The sequence below is a fragment of the Lithobates pipiens genome, unplaced genomic scaffold, assembly GCF_037356315.1.
Source record: "Lithobates pipiens isolate NorthernLeopardFrog02 unplaced genomic scaffold, aLitPip1_a1.2 Scaffold_47, whole genome shotgun sequence".
Taxonomy (NCBI): domain Eukaryota; kingdom Metazoa; phylum Chordata; class Amphibia; order Anura; family Ranidae; genus Lithobates; species Lithobates pipiens.
Window position 1 is genome coordinate 4,768,436 of NW_027507871.1, and position 15,696 is coordinate 4,784,131.

General features: G+C 51.5%; 1 non-coding gene across 1 annotated transcript; it reads right to left on the bottom strand.

Annotated features, from left to right (window-relative positions):
• Positions 1–417: 417 nt before the first annotated feature.
• LOC143956996 (U7 small nuclear RNA) lies at positions 418–474 on the bottom strand. Its single transcript, XR_013270037.1, has one exon. It is a non-coding gene; the product is annotated as a U7 small nuclear RNA (small nuclear RNA).
• Positions 475–15,696: the final 15,222 nt, after the last annotated feature.

Here is a 15,696-nt window from a genome sequence, read left to right on the forward strand (position 1 = left end):
ATGCACTTCCGGTGTAATGGTAAAAGCGGAAGTAGCTTGTCCGTACACAGAAGTTCGCTGTTTTTAAAATTAAACATCTAACCAGTCAGGCGGAGTTCCAAGTCCTGTGTTTCATGATATAAACTCACTTTACTGTTAAAAATAAGTGTACAATGCAAAACTCCGGCGGGTGTAACAACATGTCCGCTTTACCCCTTCTCGGTGTATCCCTGCTGTGGGGGATTGAGGGGTGTAGCAAGATGGCGGCGAGTAGAGTAGACGTCACCTCCGTTACACATTCTGACGGTAAAGGAAGTGACGGTCCGCCACCGGCATCTTGCTACACCCCGCACAGCGCGAAGCCTCCAAGCGGACATTTTTCTACACTCCCCAAACTCATACCACTGCATAACCACTATCTATTATTAACATTCAATGGGCGGCTCCTGCGTGACAGGAACCTTCTAGACAAATAGTAAAAGAGCTATTACACACGGAGTGCAGCGCTTCCGGTCCGGGGACACACCTTCCACGTCCTGCTCATAGCTCATGGCGACTTAAATTATTTAATCGCTAAAATAAATATAATTTGTTATTTCATGTTAATTACCCCCCAGTCATTGTATAGAAATGATGAAATACATCGTTTATAAATAAAGATTTATTTCTCGCCATGTTATAAAGAATGTTGGCAGATTCTCAATCTCCCGGTTATATGCAGATTAGTCTTCACCCATTGGTTCCAAGAGAGGTGGGCGTGAAAGTGTGGGCGTGAACTATAGGGGGAAGAGCTGGAAGGGGGAGGTGACGTCACCTCTCTTCTGTGTTGCTAGGAAACAGGAGGACGAGGCCTACCTCGATAGGGGGAGGGGAGTGTTATCAATAAAGCTGAGGAGTCCTGAATGTTCCCCCTGTGGGTGAAATCTATCCCATAATCCCAGCCATGTACATCTGTCACCCCACAGGGGCCCCTTATTAACCCCTTCCACACCGGGCCACACTCCTCTCCTGCATGGAAAAATCATCATATGTTTTCTTAGCGGACACCCCAGGGAATAAAATGGCCGTCGCAAATTTTCAAACGCGTAGCCCAATTTTGTTATAGGATGTGAAAGATGATGTTACGCCGAGTAAATAGATACCCAACACGTCACGCTGTAAAATTGCGCCCCGCTCGTGGAATGGCGCTAAACTTCGGTACTTAAAAATCTTCGTAGGCGACGCTTTACATTTTTTTTTTACAGGTTACCGGTTTGTAATTACAGAGGAAGTCTGGGGCTAGAATTATCGCTCTGACGCACGCGGCGATACCGCACATGTGTGATTCGAACGCCGTTTACATAAGCGGGAGCGTGACTTACGTGTGCTGTGCGCTTCTGTGTGGGGGATGGGGCCGATTCAATTTTTATTTTATTTTTAATATTGTTTATTTTACCTTTTTTTTCAATTTTTTACACTTTGTCTTTATATTTTTTTTTATCACTTTTATAGTCAAGGGATTGGAATGGTGTGTGACGGGTCCTCTTTATGGAGAGACGGTCTATAAGACCCCTCCCCCATCTCTCCTCCAGGCTGGAAAGACCGAGATAAAAAACAAAAAAAAGTCTCCGACTTTCCTGCCGTGTCTCTGGCATTGTTTGCTTCTGACCTCAGAGGTCCAAGAGCAGTCATGGCGGGGCCCCCAGATATCAGAGGTCCAAGAGCAGTCATGGCGGGGCCCCCAGATATCAGAGGTCCAAGAGCAGTCATGGTGGGGCCCCCAGATATCAGAGGTCCAAGAGCAGTCATGGCGGGGCCCCCAGATATTAGAGGTCCAAGAGCAGTCATGGTGGGGCCCCCAGATATTAGAGGTCCAAGAGCAGTCATGGTGGGGCCCCCAGATATTAGAGGTCCAAGAGCAGTCATGGCGGGGCCTCCTGATCTCAGAGGTCCAAGAGCAGTCATGGCGGGGCCTCCTGATCTCAGAGGTCCAAGAGCAGTCATGGCGGGGCCTCCTGATCTCAGAGGTCCAAGAGCAGTCATGGTGGGGCCCCCAGATATCAGAGGTCCAAGAGCAGTCATGGCGGGGCCCCCAGATATTAGAGGTCCAAGAGCAGTCATGGTGGGGCCCCCAGATATTAGAGGTCCAAGAGCAGTCATGGTGGGGCCCCCAGATATTAGAGGTCCAAGAGCAGTCATGGCGGGGCCTCCTGATCTCAGAGGTCCAAGAGCAGTCATGGCGGGGCCTCCTGATCTCAGAGGTCCAAGAGCAGTCATGGCGGGGCCTCCTAATCTCAGAGGTCCAAGAGCAGTCATGGTGGGGCCCCCAGATATCAGAGGTCCAAGAGCAGTCATGGCGGGGCCCCCAGATATTAGAGGTTCACAAGCAGTCATGGCGGGGCCCCCAGATATCAGAGGTCCAAGAGCAGTCATGGCGGGGCCCCCAGATATCAGAGGTCCAAGAGCAGTCATGGCGGGGCCCCCAGATATCAGAGGTCCAAGAGCAGTCATGACGGGGCCCCCAGATATTAGAGGTCCAAGAGCTGTCATGGCGGGGCCTCCTGATCTCAGAGGTCCAAGAGCAGTCATGGCGGGGCCCCAGATATCAGAGGTCCAAGAGCAGTCATGGCGGGACCTCCTGATATCAGAGGTCCAAGAGCAGTCATGGCGGGGCCCCAGATATCAGAGGTCCAAGAGCAGTCATGGCGGGGCCTCCTGATATCAGAGGTCCAAGAGCAGTCATGGCGGGGGCCCCCTGATATTAGAGGTCCAAAAGCAGTCATGGTGGGGCCCCCAGATATTAGAGGTCCAAGAGCTGTCATTAGCGGGGCCCCCTGATCTCAGAGGTCCAAGAGCAGTCATGGCGGGGCCCCAGATATTAGAGGTTCACGAGCAGTCATGGGGTGCCCCCTGATCTCATAGGTCCAAGAGCAGTCATGGCGGGGCCCCCTGATATCAGAGGACCAAGAGCAGTCAATAGCAGGGTCCACTGACCTCAGAGGACCTCTTAGTTTCAATCATCACTTAACTTTGATGTATATACTGGAGATTCACCCCTGGAGAATCAGAGGACAGGGATCACCACTGGAGAATCAGAGGACAGGGATCACCCCTGGAGAATCAGAGGACAGGGATCACCGCTGGAGAATCAGTGGACAGGGATCACCACTGGAGAATCAGAGGACAGGGATCACCGCTGGAGAATCAGAGGACGCTGATCACCACTGGAGAATCAGAGGACAGGGATCACCGCTGGAGAATTAGAGGACAGGGATCACCGCCGGAGAATTAGAGGATGGGGATCACCCCTGGAGAATTAGAAGACAGGGATCACCACTGGAGAATCAGAGGACAGGGATCACCACTGGAGAATCAGAGGACAGGGATCACCGCTGGAGAATCAGAGGACAGGGATCACCACTGGAGAATCAGAGGACAGGGATCACCGCTGGAGAATCAGAGGACAGGGATCACCGCTGGAGAATTAGAGGACAGGGATCACCGCTGGAGAATCAGAGGACGGGGATAACCGCCGGAGAATTAGAAGACAGGGATCACCACTGGAGAATCAGAGGACAGGGATCACCGCTGGAGAATCAGAGGACAGGGATCACCGCCGGAGAATTAGAGGACAGGGATCACCGCTGGAGAATTAGAAGACAGGGATCACCACTGGAGAATCAGAGGACAGGGATCACCACTGGAGAATCAGAGGACAGGGATCACCACTGGAGAATCAGAGGACAGGGATCAACGCTGGAGAATCAGAGGACAGGGATCACCGCTGGAGAATTAGAAGACAGGGATCACCACTGGAGAATCAGAGGACAGGGATCACCCCTGGAGAATCAGAGGACGGGGATCACCGCTGGAGAATCAGAGGACAGGTATCACCCCTGGAGAATCAGAGGACAGGGATCACCTCAGGAGAATTAGAGGACAGGGATCACCCCTGGAGAATTGGAGGACGGGGATCACCCCTGGAGAATCGGAGGACGGGGATCACCCCTGGAGAATCGGAGGACGGGGATCACCGCTGGAGAATCGGAGGACAGGGCTCACCCCTGGAGAATCGGAGGACGGGGATCACCCCTGGAGAATCGGAGGACGGGGATCACCGCTGGAGAATCAGAGGACAGGGATCACCCCTGGAGAATCAGAGGACGGGGATCACCGCTGGAAAATCAGAGGACGGGGATCACCCCTGGAGAATCAGAGGACAGGGATCACCCCTGCAGAATCAGAGGACGGGGATCACCCCTGGAGAATCAGAGGACAGGGATCACCCCTGGAGAATCAGAGGACAGGGATCACCCCTGCAGAATCAGAGGACGGGGATCACCCCTGGAGAATCAGAGGACAGGGATCACCCCTGCAGAATCAGAGGACGGGGATCACCCCTGGAGAATCAGAGGACAGGGATCACCCCTGGAGAATCAGAGGACAGGGACCCCTAGCAGGCCACTTGGCAGAGCTCCCCCCCCCCCCCCCCCACACACACACACACACCCACACACCACACCACACCACACAGAGCTGGAATCACATTCCTTTACACACAGTCTGTCAGTCCTCACAGGGTGTATTTGGCTTTTATGTTGCCCGTCTGACCTGGGAAATTCTCTGGTCAGAACGGCGGTGTAGTTGCAGATACACCCTGTGCAGATCATAGCTGACTGGTTGTGTTGTAAAGGAATGTGATTTCAGCCCTGCGGAGGAGGAACAGTATAGAGTGCTGTAATGGGAAAGGAGCTCAGCAGCCGGGCATAGCTTCCAGGGTGGAGGGGGTGGTCAGGGGGCCCCCAAGGAGGTGTTAAGGGATTTGTTTTAGCAATTTCTGAAGGTTTCTCTGTCAGTGTTAGGTGGCAGCTATTGGGGGAAGGTCACCTCCCGGAGGTATGTGTCTTTTGCCCAGTTGCCAGGGAAGTGGGGTAAGTAGACATCCCCGGGTGGGTGGGTACAGAGCAGTGGCGGAACTACCGCCATAGCAACACATGCGGGCGCTATGGGGCCCGCAGTCAAGTGGGGCCCGGTGAGGACAGGCGCCACGGCTCCGCGGGAGATAGCCGGCGGCTCCGCGGGAGGTCCGCGGCTCCGCGGGCGGCTCCGCGGGTAGTCCGCGGCTCCGCGGGTGGTCCGGCGGCGGCTCCGCGGGTAGTCCGCGGCTCCGCGGGTGGTCCGCGGGCGGCTCCGCGGGTAGTCCGCGGCTCCATGGGTGGTCCACAGGCGGCTCAGTGAGTGAGAGCGGGCGGTCAGAGGATCCGTGGGAGGCGGATGAGAGTGGCCAGTTCGCTGGTGAGAGAGTGGGCTGGCCAATCAGGGAGCTGACAGGCGGGGAGCATAGAGATGACATCATCTCTGGCCGCCCTGCATCCCTGCAGTGCAGTTCCCCCCTCACTGGGCAGGCAGCCAGGAAGCAGAGAGCTGACATTATCTCTCTGCTGTCTGACTGATAATCTGCTGCCTGACTCAGTGACACAGCAGGAAAGTGGCAGAGCAAGTGACAATCCATAATGTGTGGCAGGCGACGTGGCAAGTGACAATCCGTAACGTGTGGCAGGTGACGTGGCAAGTGAAAATCCATGACGTGGCAAATGACAATCCATAATGTGTGGCAGGCGACGTGGCAAGTGACAACCCGGGACGTGGCAAGTGACAATCCATAACGTGTGGCAGGTGACATGGCAAGTGACAACCTGGATGTGGCAAGTGACAATCCATAACATGTGGCAGGTGACGTGGCAAGTGACAACCCGGGACGTGCAAGTGACAATCCATAATGTATGGCAAGTGACAATCTAGGATGTGGCAAGTGACAATCTGTAATGACGTGGCAAGTGACAATCCGTAATGTGTGGCAGGTGACGTGGCAAGTGACAACCTGGATGTGGCAAGTGACAATCCGTAACATGTGGCAGGGGACGTAGCAAGTGAAAATCCGTGACGTGGCAAGTGACATTCCGTAATGTGAGGCAGGTGATGTGGCAAGTGACAATCCGTAATGTGTGGCAGGTGACGTGGCAAGTGACAACCCGGGACGTGGCAAGTGACAATCTAGGACGTGGCAAGTGACAATCCGTAATGTGTGGCAGGTAACGTGGCAAGTGACAATCCGGGATGTGGCAAGTGGACAATCCACAACATGTGGCAGGTGACATTCTGCAACGTGTGACAAGTGACAATCTGCATCTGGTGGCAGGCGATGTGGCAAGTGGACAATCCGCAACATGTAGCAGGTGATGTGACAAGTGACAATCCTTAATGTGTGGCAAGTGATGTGGCAAGTGACAATCCAGGACGTGGCAAGTGACAATCCATAATGTGTGGCAAGTGACGTGGCAAGTGACAATCCAGGACGTGGCAAGTGACAATCCATAATGTGTGGCAAGTGACGTGGCAAGTGACAATCCAGGACGTGGCAAGTGACAATCCATAATGTTTAGCAAGTGACGTGGCAAGTGACAATCCAGGACGTGGCAAGTGACAATCCATGATGTGTGGCATAATGTGTGACTTATCTATCTTGGCAAGTGACAATCTGGGATGTGGCAAGTGGACAATCTGCAACATGTGGTAGGTGACATTCCGCAACCTGTGACAAGTTACAATCTGCATCTGGTGGCAGGCGATGATGGCAAGTGACACGTTCAGGGATCCCACTGATTTTGCATTATGGTGAGTTGAACTATTTCATTTTATATAACAGAACAGAAATTGGTTAGAAGGCCTGGAGGTCTGCAATGTGTTCCCTTCAGGGGCTGCATACAGTATAGTGCATACTATAGTGCATACAAGTGACAATCCGTAATGTGTGGCAGGTGACGTGGCAAGTGACAACCCGGGACGTGGCAAGTGACAATCTAGGACGTGGCAAGTGACAATCCGTAATGTGTGGCAGGTAACGTGGCAAGTGACAATCCGGGATGTGGCAAGTGGACAATCCACAACATGTGGCAGGTGACATTCTGCAACGTGTGACAAGTGACAATCTGCATCTGGTGGCAGGCGATGTGGCAAGTGGACAATCCGCAACATGTAGCAGGTGATGTGACAAGTGACAATCCTTAATGTGTGGCAAGTGATGTGGCAAGTGACAATCCAGGACGTGGCAAGTGACAATCCATAATGTGTGGCAAGTGACGTGGCAAGTGACAATCCAGGACGTGGCAAGTGACAATCCATAATGTTTAGCAAGTGACGTGGCAAGTGACAATCCAGGACGTGGCAAGTGACAATCCATAATGTGTGGCATAATGTGTGACTTATCTATCTTGGCAAGTGACAATCTGGGATGTGGCAAGTGGACAATCTGCAACATGTGGTAGGTGACATTCCGCAACGTGTGACAAGTTACAATCTGCATCTGGTGGCAGGCGATGATGGCAAGTGACACGCTCAGGGATCCCACTGATTTTGCATTATGGTGAGTTGAACTATTTCATTTTATATAACAGAACAGAAATTGGTTAGAAGGCATGGAGGTCAGCAATGTGTTCCCTTCAGGGGCTGCATACAGTATACTGCATACTTTGTTGTTCAAAATTAATATAAGCTGTTGCCTGGGTACTGTGCCACATGGGTGTGGTAGTCTGTTGTTCAATGGCATTAGTTCTTTTTTTTTTTTTTTTTTGATGGGGGGGGGGGGCCCATACAACATTTTGCTATGGGGCCCTGTGATTTCTAGTTACGCCCCTGGTACAGAGAATCCCAGCTGGTGACTAGGAGACACTGAGCGGTGTCATACCTCACCGGTGCCATCCGTCCCATCGTGGCTACAGGACGGCACTCCTCCTCTCCTCCTCTCCTCTCCTCCTCTTGCCTCGCTGAGCTCAGTTACCATTCCATGTTGTCACCACACGGCACAGACACTCCCCCATCCTGGGCTCTTCTCACCCCGTACTCCTCTCCATTCAGGAAATGGCTCACAGCTTCTCCCCAGCCAATGGGAACAGAGGGGTGTGGACTGTGGAAGGCAAAGTGTAAGCCCAGTATTGGAGCATGGCTGTGGGGCCCTAGGGCAGATCGGAGCTGCACTTTGTGGAGGATATGATAATATGACAAGGAGGCTGCAGGGGCCCCCTGGAGTTAGGGGCCGGGTTGCGATTGTGACCCCTGCAACCCCTTATGCTACGCCCATGGCTGGTGGTCTGAACAAGGTTGGCAATGGATGAGAAGGTCTTGCAAACATCTTCATAGCGATGGATGAGCACCACCAGCCTCGAGGGACACACTCAGGACAAGACTCTTTGCCCTTATCCTTATGGAGCAGGGTGAGGTCTCATTATTAATCACAGATATCTCTCTGCACAATGGAAGGTCTCAGCGACCAACTCCATTGTCAGTCACCTGATATTCCAGCGAATTCATGTACTAGCCCAGTGGTCTCCAGACTAGGATCCAGCCTTTTGCTGGGCTTCTTCTGGTCCTTGGGATACCGTTCCTCCCACCGAATCCCACAACAACGAGGCGCCAATCCTTCCACTGACACCAACATTGGGGTATTATACTGTACCTGCAACTGACACCAACAATAGGCCCCCATACCCCCTCCCCCGACACCAGCAATGGGGCACTATTCCTCCTTATAATGACCACAGGTGCTAAGTATTTTATTTGTTCTTCCACTGACCACCAAGCCTGAAGCATTGTTTACTTCCGTTGATGCCGGGGCATCTTCTACTCCCACAGGCCACAATGCGGCCCCCCCCTCTAAAGACAGAAGGACAGTAGACTGGCCCTTAGTTTAGAAAGGACCAGTGTGAAGGCCCTGATCCAGCCATATACAATGCTGGCCAACATTGGGCCACTCCATCCAAGACCAAGACTGATGTTTCAGATCTGAGGGAACTCCCCCACAGCAGTCTTATATCTCTAGGGACTCTCCACTGGAATTTATGGGTCGGCACTAGTTTACTGTGACCAATACAAAGCCAAGGAAGGAAGTCTCACTCCTCCTGCTTCAAAATCCATACCATAGAAATAAAGAATCCGGGGGACATGAGTAACGTCACCATGCGAGATCATTGATAGGAGTAAAACTATTGCTCGTCGGAGAACACGATCTTCTATTGTGATCTATTACACGTGAGTGACATCACTACTTTCCCAAATATAAGTTAAACATCATGAGAATGACTTATTAGTGACATCACTACTTCCTGTATATTTAGAACAGCGGCCTCCAGACTGGGGCCCTTTGGTTGCTCTTATCCGGCCCTTGAGGCATTATTTCATCTGCTGATACCAACAATGGGGCCTAATTCCCCCCATTCAGGGTCGGTACTATACTATTTTGCACCCTAGGTAAGACCCCCCCCCACCAAAATTTTTTAAAAAATACTGTACACATTGCCCCCCTTCCTGCACATAATGCCACCCCTTTATCCTACACCCCCTTCCTGCACACACTGCCCCCCTTTAACCCTACACCCCCTTCCTGCACACACTGCCCCCTTTACACCTACATTCCTCTTCCAGTACGCACTGCCCCACTTAAACCCTACACCCCCTTTCTGTACACACTGCCCCACTTAAACCCTACACCCCCTTTCTGTACACACTGCCCTCCTTAAACTATACACCCCCTTCCTGCACACACTGCTGCCCTTTAACCCTACACCCCCTTCCTGTACACACTGCCCTCCTTTAACCCTACACCCCCTTCCAGTATACACTACCCCCCTTTAACCCTACATTCCCCTTCCTGTACACACTGTCCCACTTAAACCCTACACCCCCTTTCTGTACACACTGCCCCACTTAAACCCTATACCCCCTTTCTGTACACAGTGCCCTCCTTCAACCCTACACCCCCTTCCTGTACACACTGCCCTCCTTTAACCATACACCACCTTCCTGTACACACTGCCCCTTTAACCCTACACCCCCTTCCTGTACACACTTCCCCTTTAACCCTACACCCCCTTCCTGTACACACTGAGCTGCCATCCTACACACACTGCCCCCCCCTTTATTTCTACACCCCCTTCCTGCACACACTGGCCTACTTTAACGCTACACCCACTTCCTATACACACTACCCCCCTTTAACCCTATACCCCCTTCTTGTACACACTGCCCCCCTTTAACTGTACACCCCCTTCCTGTACACACTGCCCCTTTAACCCTACACCCCTTTCCTCTGAACACAGCCCCTTTAACCCTACACCCCCTTCCTGTACACACTGCCCTCCTTTAACCCTACACCCCCTTCCTGTACACACTGCCCTCCTTTAACCCTACACCCCCTTCCTGTACACACTGCCCCTTTAACCCTACACCCCCTTCCTGTACACACTTCCCCTTTAACCCTACACCCCCTTCCTGTACACACTGAGCTGCCATCCTACACACACTGCCCCCCCCTTTATTGCTACACCCCCTTCCTGCACACACTGGCCTACTTTAACGCTACACCCCCCTTCCTGTACACACTGCCCCCCTTTTACCCTACACCCACTACCAGTATACACTGCCCGTTCCTGCACACATTGCCCCCCCTTTAATCTTACACCTCCTTCCTGTATACATTTCCCCGCTTTAACCCTACACCCCCCTTTCTGCACACGCTGTCTCCCTATAACCCTACACCCCCTTCCCACACAAACAGCCCCCCTTCCTGCGCACACTGCCCTGTATAGACTATACACCCCTGTGATGTGTGTCACCCCCTCATTGAACTGACCTGAGCTGCCTTGCCGGACACAACAAGCAGCGCATGACTGGAGTACCTGGTCTGTCCATCCCTACTCAGTCCTGCCAACTGGCTTAGTACTCCCACGGTTCCATCTGGCAGCAGAGTTCGTATGGCGGCTCCTCGAGGTGACATCCACCGAGGATGAGGAGGGGACAGGAGAGGAATGTGACACTGGCCATGGCTGCACCCTAGGTGGCAGTGCACCCTAGGCAGCTGCTTAGTTAGCCTAGTGGTAGCACCGGCCCTGCCCCCCCCCACTTTCACCAATGAAGGAGGCACATTTCCTCCCGCTGACACCAACGATGGGGCAAAATTCCTCCCAATGACACCAAAATGGGGTCCAATGACATCAATGATGGGGCACAATTCCTCTCAATGACACCAATGATGGGGCCTGATGATATCAACGTTGGGGCACAATTCCTCTCAATGACACCAATGATGGGGTCTGATGATATCAACGTTGGGGCACAATTCCTCTCAAAGACACCAATGATGGGGCCTGATGATATCAACGTTGGGGCACAATTCCTCTCAATGACACCAATGATGGGGCCCGATGATATCAACATTGGGGCACAATTCCTCTCAATGACATCAATGATGGGGCCTGATGATATCAACGTTGGGGCACAATTCCTCTCAATGACACCAATGATGGCGCCCGATGATATCAACATTGGGGCACAATTCCTCTCAATGACATCAATGATGGGGCCCGATGATATCAACGTTGGGGCACAATTCCTCTCAATGACACCAATGATGGCGCCCGATGATATCAACATTGGGGCACAATTCCTCTCAATGACATCAATGATGGGGCCCGATGATATCAACGTTGGGGCACAATTCCTCTCAATGACACCAATGATGGCGCCCGATGATATCAACATTGGGGCACAATTCCTCTCAATGACATCAATGATGGGGCCCGATGATATCAACGTTGGGGCACAATTCCTCTCAATGACACCAATGATGGCGCCCGATGATATCAACGTTGGGGCACAATTCCTCTCAATGACACCAATGATGGGGCACAATTCCTTTCAATGACACCAATGATGGGGCCCGATGATATCAACGTTGGGGCACAATTCCTGCCACTTACACGAATAATGTGGAGCAATTACATATGCAAGGCAAAGATGGGAATTGGGCTGAATGGCCATTATTCTCTATAGCCAAACATGTGCAAAGCCTGCTGAATGCTTCAGATTCCAATGGAGGTAGGAGCACTGGAGATGATGACCATTGTATGGGCTCCAAGGAGTGAATAGGAGGATTTCTTGAGGAAGCAGCTACTAATTTGTGAGAATTATTTTATTAGAAAAGTATCCTTACCCTTTGTCAACGTGTTTTTTTCAGTTCTGGATAGGTTGACTCCCCCACTGGTTTCTTTTTGTCCTTGGAGGCTTTACTGGAAAGGTATCCATGTCGTTGGCTTCCAACCATGGCCATTATGAAACCCAAAGAGGTCCTCATGCTTTTTCCAGGTGGATTTTTTTTGCTTTAACTAACTTAAAGCATACATTTCATGCCTTTTAAATGTATGAAAAGTGCTACATACAATCAGGCACCGCAAGAAGCCAACTATAAACCAATAAAGCCTCTTCAATTAGAGCCTGGGTCTCCAAACCTTCTAAACCAAGGGCCGGTTTACTGTGCTTCGGACTTCAGAAGGGCCGGACTGTGGGCATTTGGAGTAGAAAAGGTCCCAACGTCATTGGGGAAAAAACTGTGCCCCATCTTTGGTGCCAGTGGGAGGAACTGTGAACCATTATTGGTGTCCTTGGGCACCATCGTTGAATTGTGTCCGATAATTGGTGTCATTGGGAGGAATAGTGCCCCAACACTGTTGTCAGTGGGAGGAATAGTACCCCATCAGTGGGGGTAATAGTGTCCCATCATTGGGATCAGTGGGAGGAATAGTGTCCCATCATTGGTGTCATTGGAAAGAAGTGTGCCCCATCATTGGTGTCAGTAGGGGGAATAGTGTCCCATCATTGGTGTCCGTGGAAGGAATAGTGTCCCATCATTGGTGTCATTGGGAGGAATAGTGCCCCATCATTGCTGTCAGTGGGAGGAATAGTGTCCCATCATTGGTGTCCGTGGAAGGAATAGTGTCCCATCATTGGTGTCATTGGGAGGAAGTGTGCCCCATCATTGGTGTCAGTGGGGGGAATAGTGTTCCATCATTGGTGTCCGTGGAAGGAATAGTTGTTGGGAGAAATTGTGCCCTATTATTGGTGTCATGAGATGAATTGTGCCCCATCATTGGTGGCAGTGGGAGGAATTGTACCCCATTAGTGCGGTCAGTGGAGGGAATTATGCCCCATTGTTGGTATTAGTGGATGAAATAGTGCTCCAAGGGCCTGATAAAAGAAAGCAAAGGGCCACATCTGGCCCTCGGGCCGCAATTTGGAGACCACTGAATTAGAGTCTGGCTTTCAATTTGTTGAAACTTTTCAAAGGGCCAATTTAATGGCCTTTAAACTTTAGGTGGACCGGACTGTGGCCAATGGGAGTAGAAAATGCCCCAGCATTAGTGGGAGTAGACAATGTCCCAGGCTTGGTGGTCAGTGGGAGTAAATAAATTACAAAGCGTCTGTGGTCAGTAGGAGGAGGACTAGTGCCCCATCATTGGTGTCAGTGAGAGGATTAGTGTCCCATCATTAGTGTCAGTGGGACGAATAGTGCCCCATCGTTGGTGTTAGTGTAGCGAATAGTGCCACATTGTTGGTGTTAGTGGGAGAAATAATGCCTCACTATTGGTGTCAGTGGGAGGAATAGTGCCCCACTGTTGGTGTCAGTGGGAGGAATAATGCCCCACTGTTGGTGTCAGTGGGAGGAATAATGCCCCACTGTTAGTGTCAGTGGGAGGAATAGTGCCTCACTATTGGTGTCAGTGGGAGGAATGGTTCTTTGTTATTTGTGTCAGTGTGTAGGCAAGTGGTGTTCATCTGCACCGGCATTGCAGAGGGAGAAGAAGTCAAGAGGAACATGGTTCCTCTATGGTTTCCTGGGTCACTGGGGAAGCTGTCTGGTTGCTGCTGTCCCATGTGACTCTGGGGCCAATCTTGGGTCAGGCAGAGTCTATTTAAGATCCCGGCTCCATGCTTGGTGTGCATTACACGTGTGGGTAGTGTAGGGAGAGGTCATCCATCTGTCAGGGACAGTATCAGCAGGAGGGAGAGGTTCCAAACGGGTAGGGAAAGAGCAGGGACGCGCTATCCTCCGTGGAAAGCTCCCTTATGGGCACAGACTTACCCATGCTGCATTCTATCCCTCGCAATAGATGCTGTTGATGCATCCGAGACTTGCTGCTACACTGTTTGCTGCAACATTCTGTGATTGCGCCCGGTCGGGTTGACTTTCTGCTGGGTAGCTGTACTGGTTGAACTACATTTACAAAACAGATCTGTTACTGCATCTGAACTGAGTGCCCCAAGGGTCGAATAAAGGCAAGGAAAGGGCCAATCTGGCCCACAGGCCACAGCGTGAAGACCACTTCTTCTAGCCTAAACCCTGTCCATTCTCTGAACCTCTGTCCAATCCAATGGGAGAGCTTTGTTGGCCATTAAAGGACTCTTGTAATGGACAGAAGGCTGGCAAGAGCACGAGGAAGGCAATAGTAGACGCTCTGTGCTGCCTGCTCTTAGGCAACACTTTTGTTTTCAGATATTGACAATGGGCGATCGGTTTGCTTATGGTAAAGGTCTAAGAGTAGATCCTGTTAGATCGCCTCTATGGCCTTGCAGGACCGGAGCGTTGAGGGTCCAATAAAGGCAAGGAAAGGGTCACATCGGGCCCACAGGCCACAGTTTGAAGACCACTGCTTCTAGCCTAAACCCTGTCCATTCTCTGGCCCTCCGTCCAATAGGAGCGCTTTGTTGGTCAACAAAGGGCGCTTTCATTGGACAGAGGGCTGGCAGAAGCACGGGGAAGGCAATATTTGACACTCTGTGCTGCCTGCTCTTCGGCAACACTTTTGGTTTCAGGTATTAACAATGAGTTTGCTTATGGTAAAGGTCTAAGGTTGCCACCTTATCCCTTTAAACCTGAACACATATGAATTACACGGGTTCTGAGGCTAATTTAATGCAGATAAGGCACCACGTGAGTTTAATTGCCACCTTAATCAGCCACAGAACCCGTGTAATTAATATGTGTTCAGTTTTAAAGGGATGAGGTGGCCCATAATGTCATAGTCATCATCGGGGTATAAGACACCAGTGGGCGCGTCACCACACCAGCATACTATAACCACCTCAAGACCGCAATACATATATACATATTGCGGCCTTGAAGCGGTTTACTGGAATTATGGGTAAAGCTATAGATAACACTGCTGGTATCGTTTTTTTACAGCTGGCAGCTGACTTTCTCATTAAAAGAATTCCGAGCGGCTCATCAGGACCCCCCCCCCCCCTGCCGCTCGCTGGTGTTTCTCCGGCTTACCATAGCTGCCGGTTCGCCCGATAATCAATCCGACGGTGCGGCTGGCTAGTTCCAAAGGCAATCAAAGAGTAGATCCCCTTTGATCACTTTTATGGCCTTGAAGGACCAGAGCGTTGGGGGTCCAAAAAAAGGCAAGGAAAGGGTCACATCTAACCAGGGGCGTACCTAGAGCATTTGGCACCCAGGGCCCATCCTATATCTGGCACCCCCCCCCCCCAACTGTAAAAACACCCTCCTCTGCCAAGATCAGTGTTTTTTAATTCTGCTTTCTTTTTTAAATGGCGCTGTTGGCTACCGAGTAAACCGGAAGTGACACTGTGCTGTCGCTTCCAGTTTTCTACATCGGAGACCTGATCAAAGGCAAATTCGGCTTTGTTCGGGTCTCTGGCCAGCTGGCTGGTGGCTCAAGTCTGCGGGTGGGATGGGAGACCTGGGCGGAGCTGTGGGGGGATGGGGACGTCAGCTCCCGCTCCTTGTAATAACAGCCGATGCTGTTCATCCATGGTAGCCAGTGACAATAGACAGGACAAGACAGAGGTGTCAGTCACTCAGGTGTGAGCAGATGCCACATTTTTGGA